Source organism: Pelophylax lessonae, assembly GCF_965119305.1.
Source record: "Pelophylax lessonae genome assembly, chromosome: 1".
In the NCBI taxonomy this organism is placed as follows: domain Eukaryota; kingdom Metazoa; phylum Chordata; class Amphibia; order Anura; family Ranidae; genus Pelophylax; species Pelophylax lessonae.
The window spans coordinates 18,023,304-18,036,372 of NC_138768.1; positions in this window are offsets into that span (position 1 = coordinate 18,023,304).

Here is a 13,069-nt window from a genome sequence, read left to right on the forward strand (position 1 = left end):
GAACATGTATATCTAAAGCCGGTGCAGCTATGGACCAAGCGACATGTATATTAAAAAATATAGATATGGCCATATGGAGGGACCAAATCCCCGTTTTTATTTATGGATTGTCTCCATATTTGATAGCCTTTTCTTTTGCATGTGTGCGCTATTCTTTTTTAATATACATGTCGCTTGGTTCATAGCTGCACTGGCTTTAGATATACATGTTCAGGGTTTGCTCCCCCAATTTTTTGCTTGTTTATTATGTATTCGGTCTGACCAGACTTCTGAGGTTGAGCACCCCACCCCCCACACACACCTGCACTCTATCAAGTGTCCACCATCAAGTAGATATAGGAGGAGTCTCCTGTAGTGCAGTCGCACATCTCTCCCAGCAAGGAGTGTTATCTCCAAGGGTTAGAGAGGCTGGATTCATCCTTTTTTATGGATAGTGTAGGACCCACTGATAATGGGGTACTTTGACGTAGTGGTGGGCTTGAGCACGATATGGCCAGTGATCAGTGACTTATAGCGGACCTGTGATAGTATGGCGGGCAGTCTGACACTAACTGACACTTTGTGGGAACCTGTGATACTAATACTGTGATCAGTGCTAAAAATATACACTGTCTTTCTTTTCTAGGAATTTTGTTGGGATTTACAAAGAGATAAAATAAAACAACATAACATGTGTAACCAAGTACATAGCTTCCAATATGAAGTAGGAACATTGCATGAAATCGGTAACTTATCGTGTCTTAAGTCCTGTTTCTATCTGTGTCATAGGCAAAGAAAGTAGCTGACTTAGAGAGTAAGGGGACACAGAGAATGATACACAAGTTGTCCATTACCAATATCTATGAGTAACTTGGTGTTTTTCACATTTTTTACAAATCTCATAAACTTATATTTTATTCACAATATAATATAGATAACATATCAAATGTTGAAAGTGAGACATTTTGAAATGTCATTGCCAAATATTGGCTCATTTTGGATTTCATGAGAGCTACACATTCCAAAAAAGTTGGGACAGGTAGCAATAAGAGGCCGGAAAAGGTAAATGTAGATATAAGGAACAGCTGGAGGACCAATTTGCAACTTATTAGGTCAATTGGCAACATGATTGGGTATAAAAATAGCCTCTCAGAGCGGCAGTGTCTCTCAGAAGTCAAGATGGGCAGAGGATCACCAATTCCCCCAATGCTGTGGCGAAAAAAAAGGGGAGCAATATCAGAAAGGAGTTTTTCAGAGAAAAATTGCAAAGAGTTTGAAGTTATCATCATCTACAGTGCATAATATCATCCAAAGATTCAGAGAATCTGGAACAATCTCTGTGCGGAAGGGTCAAGGCCGGAAAACCATACTGGATGGCGGTGATCTTCGGCACTTAGACGGCACTGCATTACATACAGGAATGCTACTGTAATGCAAATCTCAACATGGGCTCAGGAATACTTCCAGAAAACATTGTCGGTGAACACAATCCACCGTGCCATTCGCCGTTGCCAGCTAAAACTCTATGGGCCAAAAAAGAAGCCATATCTAAACATGATCCAGAAGCGCAGGCGTTTTCTCTGGGCCAAGGCTCATTTATAATGGACTGTGGCAAAGTGGAAAACTGTTCTGTGGTCAGACGAATCAAAATTTGAAGTTCTTTTTGGGAAACTGGGACGCCATGTCATCCAGACTAAAGAGGACAAGGACAACCCAAGTTGTTATCAGCGCTCAGTTCAGAAGCCTGCATCTCTGATGGTATGGGGTTGCATGAGCGCTTGTGGCATGGGCAGCTTACACATCTGGAAAGGCACCATCAATGCTGAAAGGTATATCCAAGTTCTAGAACAACATATGCTCCCATCCAGATGTCGTCTCTTTCAGGGAAGACCTTGCATTTTCCAATATGACAATGCCAGACCACATACTGCATCAATTACAACATCATGACTGCGTAGAAGAAGGATCCGGGTACTGAAATAGCCAGCCTGCAGTCCAGATCTTTTACCCATAGAAAACATTTGGCGCATCATAAAGAGGAAGATGCGACAAAGAAGACCTAAGACAGTTGAGCAACTAGAAGCCTGTATTAGACAAGAATGGGACAACATTCCTATTCCTAAACTTCAGCAACTTCTCCTCAGTCCCCAGACGTTTGCAGACTGTTATAAAAAGAAGAGGGGATGCCAAACAGTGGTAAACATGGCCTTGTCCCAACTTTTTTTGAGATGTGTTGATGCCATGAAATTTAAAATCAATTTTTTTTCCCTTTAAAATTATACATTTTCTCAGTTTAAACATTTGATATGTCATCTATGTTGTATTCTGAATAAAATATTGAAATTTGAAACTTCCATATCATTACATTCTGTTTTTATTCACAATTTGTACAGTGTCCCAACTTTTTGGAATCGGGTTTGTATATTGCAGTTGCCTGCCCGTGTTTGAGAGGCCACAGGCCCACAGACTGTACTGTGTGCACACCACTCATATCGGGTGGCACAGTACCTTGCAGATAAAAAAGTATTTTTATTTTTTCTCTGTAATATAATTGCAGTTGCCTGCCAGTGAGTGTCAGGTCCACAGCTTGTACTCTGCCCACTGCCCACCACTCATATAGGATGGCACAGTACATTGCACGGCGCACTCGCAGTGCCCCAAATTGGAAGTAAGAGGGCTGACCAACCATCTTTTTCCATCCCCAGTTCCTAAAATCTATTCCATACACCAGCCCCTGATAGGGGACAAAACATAGATTAAACTACTGCAGAATCATTGTTTTCTGGGTCAATTAACTGTCACTGAACTACCTCAGCACGACCATAGGCTTTGAAAAACCGCCATCACCTGCAATCTCCAAAACGTGCGCACGAGCACAGTCATCACTACACCAAGATTGACGCATAGAGGAATAAAATTTATGTCATGAATGTGTCAACTATTGACAACTCTTTGCGGTTGTCTAAAATCTATTCGATACACGTCCCCTGATAGGGGACGTAACAGGGATTAAACTGATGAGAATAGTGCTACTTAACACACCACTCATATAGGATGGCACAGTACATTGCACGGCGCACGCGCAGCGCCCCAAATTGAAAGTAAGAGGACCGACCAACCATCTTTTTCCATCTCCTGGTTCCTAAAATCTATTACATACACCGGCCCCTGAAAGGGGACAAAACAGAGATTAAACTGGTAAGAACAGATTTTTTTTAACTTAAAAAAAAAAAAAAGAGAAAAAAAAAAAAAAGGAGGACAGCCTCTGCGGAGCTGGGTATTTTTTGGCCGTGTTACTGAACACTCATGCACAATGGCTGTAGGCTCATGCGTCCTTTTGTGGAGGTGACAAACCTGGTCAGTCAAACCCAAGGCAACATCATCGACCTCATCTCATATGCGTTTTTTCTGGAGCGTGCCCTGCGAAGAGTGCTGGATCAGGCCGTAGATGTACATGAAGACAAAGAGTTGTGGTCACCATCACCACCAGAAGCAGCCTTGTTGTCGTCGATTGCTGGACCTGCGGAAATGCAGAGAGAGGAGTCTGAAGAAGAGGAGTCAGAGGAGGAAGGTGGCTTTGAGGAGGTGGAAGACCAACCACAGCAGGTGTCCCAGGCGGCTTGTTGTCACCTTTCGGGGACCCTTGGTGTTGTAGTTGGCTGGATTCAGGAAGAGACCTTCAATGACGTCAGTGAGGACAAGGAACGGGACATGGCTAGCTTGGTATCCAAACTTGTGCAAATGGGGAGTTTGCGGTTGTGCAAATGGACTGACTGACTGTTAAACAGGGAGTTTGGTCTGTCACTGTGAAGCGGACGTAACCCTTACACTACCTGATCGATACAACATCATACCTGATCGTATACACACACTGGATGTTTTAAAGCATGTTATTCCAAACAATTTAGGAATATTAGGTGATTTATGCCCTTTATGGATTAAAACCCGACTCTGCGTCAACTACGTAATTTTCCATGGGAGTTTTGCCATGGATCCCCCTCTGGTATGCCACAGTCCAGGTGTTAGTCCCCTTGAAACAACTTTTCCATCACTATTGTGGCCCTATGGTTTTAAAAATTTGCCTGCCTATTGAAGTCTATGGCGTTTCGCCCAGTTCGCCCGTTCGCGAACATTTGCGGAAATTCGCGTTTGCCATTTGCGAACAGAAAATTTTATGTTCGCGACATCTCTATATACAGTTGCTATGGAAATAATAGGGAGAGGGTTTGGAGGGAATGTGAAGAGGTATGGAGAAGGTGCGGAAGAGAGGTCCAGGGACATAGTGTAGAGGATGAGCATGTTAAGCTAGACAAGCCAAGGTGTGTTTACATATACAGTATCTCACAAAAGTGAGTACACCCCTCAAATTTTTGTAAATATTTTATTCTATCTTTTCATGTGACAACACTGAAGAAATGACACTTTGCTACAATGTAAAGTAGTAAGTGTACAGCTTGTATAACAGTGTAAATTTGCTGTCCCCTCAAAATAACTCAACACGCAGCCAACACGTATGTCTAAACCACTGGCAACAAAAGTGAGTACACCCCTAAGTGAAAATGTCCAAATTGGGCCCAATTAGCCATTTCCCCTTCCTAATGTCATGTGACTCGTTAATGTTACAAGGTCTCAGGTGTGAATGGGGAGCAAGTGTGTTAAATTTGGTGTTATCGCTCTCACTCTCTCATACTGGTCACTGGAAGTTCAACATTGCATCTCATGGCAAAGAACTCTCTGAGGATCTGAAAAAAGAATCGTTGTTCTACATAAAGATGGCCTAGGCTATAAGAAGATTGCCAAGACCCTGAAACTTAGCTGCAGCACGGTGGCGGTTCAACAGGACAGGTTCCACTCAGAACAGGCCTCGTCATGGTCGATAAAATAAGTTTAGTGCATGTGCTCAGCGTGATATTCAGAGGTTGTCTTTGGGAAATAGATGTATGAGTGCTACCAGCATTGCTTCATAGGTTGAAGGGGTGGGGGGGGGGTCAGCCTGTCAGTGCTCAGACCATACGCAGCACACTGCATCAAATTGGTCTGCATGGTTGTCGTCCCAGAAGGAAGCCTCTTCTAAAGATGATGCACAAGAAAGCCCGCAAACAAGCAGGCTAAGACATGGCTTACTGGAACCATGTCCTGTGTCTGATGAGACCAAGATAAACTTATTTGGTTCAGATGGTGTCAAGTGTGTGTGCCGGCAACCAGGTGAGGAGTACAAAGACAAGTGTATCTTGCCTACAGTCGATAATGGTGGTGGGAGTGTCATGGTCTGGGGCTGCATGAGGGCTGCTGACACTGGGGAGCTACAGTTCATTGAGGGATCCATGAATGACAAAATGTACTGTGACATACTGAAACAGAGCATGATCCCCTAATTTCAAAGACTGGGCCACAGGGCAGTATTCCAACATGATTACGACCCCAAACACACCTCCAAGATGACCACTGCCTTGCTAAAGAAGCTAAGAGTAAAGGTGATGGACTGGCCAAGCATGTCTCCAGACCTAATCCCTATTGAGCATCTGTGGGGAATCCTCAAACAGAAGTTGGAGGAGCGCAAGTTCTCTAACATCCACCAGCTCTGTGATGTCATCATGGAGGAGTGGAAGAGGACTCCAGTGGCAACCTGTGAAGCTCTGGTGAACTCCATGCCCAAGAGGGTTAAGGCAGCACTGGGAAATAATGGTGGAATATAATATATAAGGGGAAAGGCACCCTAAAAAATAACAGCGTTCCTGGTACAATCAACCGCCGGGATGATCCAAGATGGCGCCACAGCTGCAGCACATGCATCTCTCCCAGCATGGCTCCCGGCTTCTCATCGCCCCTGCTCAGGGGAAGGAGAAGATGGCTTCATGGAACTTACCAACCCTGAAGCAAGCTCTTCATCATCATCTCCAGGCACCCCTCTTCATATAAATCACACTCTCATATTACCACCGTCACCTTTCTTTTCTGCTTCTCCTAACCTCTGGAGACATATCCCCAAACCCTGGGCCTCCATCATTTACCTGTACTCAATACACCCACTACCCTGCACCCTCTGGCTGCAGCCGCAATCAGCACAATCTTGTTCCCATCTCTCTTCTTCCCAAGACCAGACTCCCTTTCTCTTGCGCCCTTTGGAACGCCCGCTCTGTCTGTAATAAACTCACCTCTCTCCATGACCTGTTTATCGCTAACTCATTTAATCTTCTTGCCATCACCGTAACCTGGCTTCATGAATCTGACACTACGTCTCCTGCTGCCCTATCCCAAGGTGGTCTCCTATGGACTCACTCCCCCAGACCCAGTGGACGCAAGGGAGGGGGTGTTGGAATCCTTCTAGCCCCACATAGCACATTTCAAGTAATTTACCCACCTCCCTCTCTGTCACTCTCCTCATTTGAGGTACATTGCATTCGTCTTTTCTCCCCTGTTTCTCTAAGGATAGCTGATCTACCGACCACCTGGACCTGTATCGACCTTTCTAGACGACTTCAACATCCCTTTTAATACTAACACTCCTGCCACTTCCAAACTTCTCAGTCTAACCTCCTCCTTTGACCTGAAGCAATGGATACATGCTTCTACTCACTCTGAAGGCAATATCCTTGACCTTGTTTTCTCCCACCTATGCACTCCACACAACCTTTCTAACAATCCTTTCCCTCTCTCTGATCACTACCGTATTAGTTTCACTCTCTCTCTCCTCCACCTCCTCTCCCTCCAGCTACCTTACAGTTACCCGCAGAAACCTACGCAATCTTAACCCTTCTCTTCTCTACTCTGCTGCCGACCACCTCTATGACAAAATCGTACCCCTGTCCTGCATCAGCCTAGCTACTTCTGTCTACAACGCTTCACTCTTAGCCTCCCTGGACACACTGGCACCCCTCACTACACACCGAACCAGACCCAGACCCCTTAAACCTTGGCAAACAGATAACACTAGAAGTCTAAAAAAGAATAGCCGTGCACTTGAGCGCCTATGGCATAAGACTAAGTCTCAGAAAGATTTCAACCAATATAAATCTGCTCTCCAAAAATACAATTCCAGTCTCCACACTGCCAAGCAGACCTATTTTATCACTCTCATTAACAATTTGTCATCGCGCCCCCAGAAACTCTTCACTACCTTTAATTCTCTACTCCATCCTCCACTGCCTCCACCCACTGACTCACTCACTGCCCAGGAGATTGCCAACCACTTCAAACAAAAGATTGATACAATCCGTAAGGAGATCATTGCTGTTCAGATACCTTCCATGCTTTACGCTTCATGCCCACAGGTGCGATCACTACTTCCCTCATTCAACCCCACCACTATAGACTAGGTTGCTAAACTACTTGCTAATGTCCACTTAACCACCTGCCCTCTGGATCCTGTTCCCTCGCAAATGCTACGTTCACCCTCTGGCCCTATTCTACGCTCTCTAACCCACATCTTAAATCTCTCCCTCTCTTCTGGCATCTTCCCCAACTCTCTAAAACATGCACTAGTCAGCCCAATACTTAAAAAGCCCTCGCTGGACCCAACCAATCTTAACAACCTACGCCCTATTTCCTTGCTCCAATTTTTATCCAAACTCCTTGAACGTCTGGTCTACAACCAACTGTGCGACCACCTTGCCGAGAATAGCCTCCTTGATCCCCTTCAGTCTGCATTTCGGCCTTAACACTCCACTGAAACTGCTCTCCTAAAACTGACAAACGATCTACTAGCGGCCAAAACCAATGGACACTATTCTGTACTCCTCCTCCTGGACCTTTCTGCTGCCTTTGATATGGGCAGGGCCCTCTTTGATACGAGCAGGGCCCTCTGATTCCTCCTGTATTGAATTGTACTGTACCTGTATTGTCTTCCCCCACATTGTAAAACGCTGCGCAAACTGTTGGCGCTATATAAATCCTGTATAATAATAATAATAATTTCAGGTTCAGGCTGAGATGGCGCTTGGAAGTTAGGGGCCAAGTAATATACTAGCCTTGGAAGCTTATGAGTTCTGAGTCTCTCCTGGCACCTTTCATGATACCGGAGATCCAAACGAACACACAACCCTATGAATTTTTCAAGATCTTCTGGAGAGTCCTTATAGACCATTTCATCCTTAAAGCAATCTGTAAGACCTTTACGGAAAGCTGCGCATAATGCCCCTGAGTCCCATTTGGTCTAAGCCGCCAGGGTGCGGAACTCAATAGCATACTGTGCCACAGTCCTGGTACCTTGTTGTATGTCCAAAAGGGAGAACTCAGCTTCAGAAGCTCTATCTAACTTATGAAATACAGTCTGAAGAGAAGCCAGAAATCTATCAGCATCTTGCAGCACAGGATCATTGCGTTCCAGGTAAGGAAAGACCCATGCCAGGGCTTTCCCTTTTAACAAAGAAATTACAAATGTCACTTTGGCAGAAGAAGAACTGAAGGCCCCAGGGTTGTTGCAGAAGTGCAAACGACAAACGTTTAAAAAACCTCTGCAGTCCTCGGTGTCACCACAAAACTTTTCAGGTAAGGGAAGTTTGAGGGGCACAGAAGAGGTGGGTTGGATTGGAGCAGAAGTCTGGACAGATACAGAGGAGCCAGGGAAACAGGATTTTAGCATAGCACAAAGTTCATCTAGCTTAGCATCCAGAGAAGAAATATGCTTTTCATGAGCTCCAATCAATTGTCCCTGATGCGTAAGTGCCTTAACAATCTCAGCAGGGTCCACTATCATTATGGCCCATTTGTTATGTTAGGTACCTGTGAGGTAAAGTCCGAAGTGGAGCTTGAGTGCTGAGGATTCAGGCGAAAACAAAGTCAGAGAGATCAGACCGGCAACAGATCGGGCAAAGCGGTATCCAAACGAAATCCAAAGAATGGTCAGGCAGGCAGAAGTCATACACAAGCTGGCGGTGAAGTACAGATTCGGCAGGCTGAAGAGGGGTCACGAATACAGGCAAAAGTTCATACACAAAAGACTATCAAAGAGCAAGCAGAAGCAGCACATCCAGGAAGATATTCCAAAACAAATGGGCACTCAGTAACAGGAAGTGCTGCTATTTAAAGGCTGGTAAAATTGTACATTGTTCACAGCTGGTTAAATTGTACATTGTTCGCAGCTGACAGCAGGTGGAACTAGTGAGTCCAAGGCAAGCATCAGGCTGGAAAAATCGCTGCCAAAACTCAAGAGCTTCTCTGTGGCACAACAGGTAATGCTGCAAGATACGAAACAAGGAACCTTCCGGTTCAAGGACACCCAGGTACATGACAGAATCTTCTTTAATCAGACAGTGATCTACATTGATTGTATTTAGGTACGTGACAGAATCTTCTTTAATCAGACAGTGATCTACATTGATTGTATTTAGGTACATGACAGAATCTTCTTTAATCAGACAGTGATCTACATTGATTGTATTGTGTGGGGGTGCAGTGCACGATCTTTATGCCCTGACCTGAGCCCAGTGAGGAGGAGAAAGGAGAAAAAAAACTTTTATCAGTCTGTTAGGTGGGCGGCGTGCGGTGCTGCACATTTAATGCAAGCTCAGTGCATATGTGTCTGCTTAATCTGCATTTAAAAAAGAAAAAAAATATTTCCTTTCATATTTTACTTTGACATACAGTGTTTAGACAGACACTGCTTTTCTAACCTGCTCTTCAAAAAGCACCAATGTAAGGGGAAAATGATTATTTTTCAGTTTTTCATTCAAATGTTTTTGGTTTTTGTACTGTTGTATTCCGCTTTGCAATAAACACCCACTTAGAGGAAGAAAATTTAATTGCAGCCTAGTCTGCATTTGTTACAGTGAGATACACCCATTGGATACTGTTGTTGTATTCCAGGTTGCAATAAAAACCCATTTAGGGGATAAAAAGTTATTTGCGGCCTAGTCTACATATGATACAGTGAGATACACCCATTGCATACTGTTGTATTCCGATTAGCAATAAAAACCCATTTAGGGGATAAAAAGTTAATTGCGGCCTAGTCTGCATATGTTACAGTGAGATACAACCTTTGCATACTGTTGTATTCCGCTTATCAATTAAAACCCATTTAGGGGAAGATCTAAAATTCAATAAATATGAGGAGAAGGTCAAATAAGGGACTTGGCGTGGGTTGTGGTGTTGCTGTTGGAGCTCCTGTTGCAAGGAGAGGACTTGGTCGATCTGTGCCAGCTACACACACAGGTGAAACACCTTTCTCAGCTGCAAGTAGGTGACAGAACCTGCAGCAGTATTTGGCAGGGCCTAATAAGCCTCTAAAATGCTGAGGCCAGAACAAGTACAGGCGATAGTAGATTAGGTTGCTGACAGTGCCTCCAGTTCCTTCACATTGTCTCCCACCCAGTCTTCTGCTGAAAGGTCAGAGTTGGCACCTGCAGCCGATGTCCATCAATATTTCATCCCACCCCCTTGCAAATTAGCCAGGCAGTCTGAGCCCCAAGTCATGCAGCAGTCTCTTCTTCTTTTTGATGACTCTGTAGAGCATGGTTTCCCAGGGCCATCCACCTAGCCCTGCCCCAGAAGTGGAAGAGATTGAGTGCACCGATGCCCAAACACTTATGTCTCCAGATGAGTACATGGGAGGACCATCGCAGCACGTCTCGGATGATGACGAAACACAGGTGCCAACTGCTGCGGAATTCCGAATTGTGGAGACCGACAAGGGTTGCAGGGGTGAAGACTGGGTGGAAGACGATGTGGAGGACGATGAGGTCCTCGACCCCACATGGAATGAACATCATGCAGGTGACCTAAGTAGCTTGGAGGAACAGGCGGTGGTCGCATAGAGCCACCAGCACAGCAGAAGAGGGAGCAGGGTGCAAAAGCGGAGCGGCCGTGCCCTAGACACTACGCCTGCTACTGCCCAATGCCGCAAGGGACCTAGCACAATGTGATGAGGATAAGACACCAGTGGTTTGCACGCTGTGCAATCAGAGCCTGAAGTGAGGCATACACCTTCTCAACCTGAGCACAACCTGCATGAACAGGCATCTAAGTGCAAAGCACGAGCTGCAGTGGAGTGCACACCTCAAAAACCAAGAAAGGTCACTCTCTGGCTCTTCCTGCTTCCTCTTGTGCTGCTGCAGTCTCAGCCTCTTCATCCACTTCTGTAGTGACAGTGGCACATGCCACCCCGCAAACATAGGATCCACCAGCAACACCACCACCTGGGTCACCAACAACCATCTCCACAATGTCCCGTGGAAGCATTCAGATTTCTATCTCTCAAACACTGGAGCGGAAGAGGAAGTACTCCTCTAGCCACCCGTGATCCCTGGCCCTGAAAGCCAGCATTTCAAAATTACTGGCCTTTGAAATGCTGTCATTCCTTCTGGTGGAGACGCAGAGTTTTAAAAGACTTATGGCGGTGGCTGTCCCACAGTACGTCGTGCCCAGGCGCCAGTACTTTTCCAGGAAAGCCATCCCTTCCCTGCAAAACCAAGTGGGAGACAAAATCAGGTGTGCACTGTGCAACGCCATCTGTGGCAAGGTCCACCTAACTACGGATACGTGGACCAGTAAGCACGGTCAGGGACTTTATATCTCCCTAACAGCACACTGGGCAAATGCAGTGGCGGCTGGGCCTCAGGCGGATAGCAGTTTGGCGCATGTCCTTCATCCACTGAGGATTGCAGGGTGCTTCAGTTTGCCTCCTGTTGCTAACTCCTCCTACTCCGCTTCCTCATCCTCTACCGCCTCCTCTTCCGGTCAGCATAACACCTTCACCACCAATTTCAGCACAGCCAGGGGTAAACGACAGCAGGCAGTTTTAAAACTTGCCTGTTTGGGGAAAAAAACACACACCATGCAGGAGTTGTGGAGGGGCATTGAACAGCAGACCGATGAGTGGTTTCTGCCAGCAAGCCTCAAGCCCGGCCTGGTGGTGTGCGATAAAGGGCAAAATCTTGTAGCAGCTCTGGGCCTAGCTGGTTTGACACACATCCCTTGCCTGGAGCATGTGCTGAATTTGGTGATTGCAGAGGTTCCTTAGAAATTACCCCGATATGTCAGAGCTGCTGCAGAAAGTGTGGGCTGTCTGTGCGCACTTTTGGCATTCTCACCCTGCTGCTGCTCGCCTGTCAGCGCTGCAGCGTAACTTCGGCCTTTCCGCTCACCGCCTCATATGTGACGTGCCTACAAGGTGGAACTCCACCTTGCACATGCTAGCCAGACTGTGCGAGCAGCAGCAGGCCATAGTGGAGTTTCAGCTGCAGCACGCACGCGTGAGTCGCTCTGCGGAACAGCACCACTTCACCACCAATAACTGGGCCACCATGCGAGACTTTTGTGCCTTGTTGTGCTATTTCAAGTACTCCACCAATTAAGCCGTTCTCAGCTTAACTATCCCCATTCTATGCCTTCTTGAAAAAACACTTCGGGCGATGATGGAAGAGGATGTGGCACAGGATGCGGAGGAGGAGGAGGAGGAAGAGGATGAAGACGTATCATTTCCAAGGCTTTCAGGGCAGTCATTCGCAAGTGGCTCCGAGGGTGGGTTCCTGCACCCACAAACGCCAGGGACACAATTGTCCAGCAATGGCACAGTTCTGGAGGATGACAAGGATGACGAGGAGGAGGTGGAGGAGGATATGGAGACATGTTCACAGCAGGGTGGCACCCAGGCCAGCCTATGGCCATCACTGATGCGTGACTGGGGGGATACGGAGGACACAGAGGATACACCTCCCACAGAGGACAGCTTTTCGTTGCCTCTGGGCAGCCTGGCACACATGAGCGATTACATGCTGCAGTGTCTCCGCAACGACCGCCGAGTTTCCCACATAGTATCTTGTGCTGATTACTGGGTGGCCACCCTGCTGGATCCCCGTTACAAGGAAAACGCACCGTCCTTAATTCCCTCACTGGAGCATGATCAGAAGATGTGCGAGTACAAGCGCACGCTGGTAGACGCGCTGCTGGTGGCATTCCCACCTGACAGCGGGGGCACAGTGGAAGCACAAGGCCAAGGCAGGGGAGGGGGAGGAAGAGGTCGCCAACACAGCCAGGGCACTGCCAGCACCTCAGAAGGCAGGGTTAGCATGGCTGAAATGTGGAAAAGCTTTGTCAGCACGCCACAACAAGCAGCAGCACCACCAGCTGATATGGAACGTCTTAGCAGGAG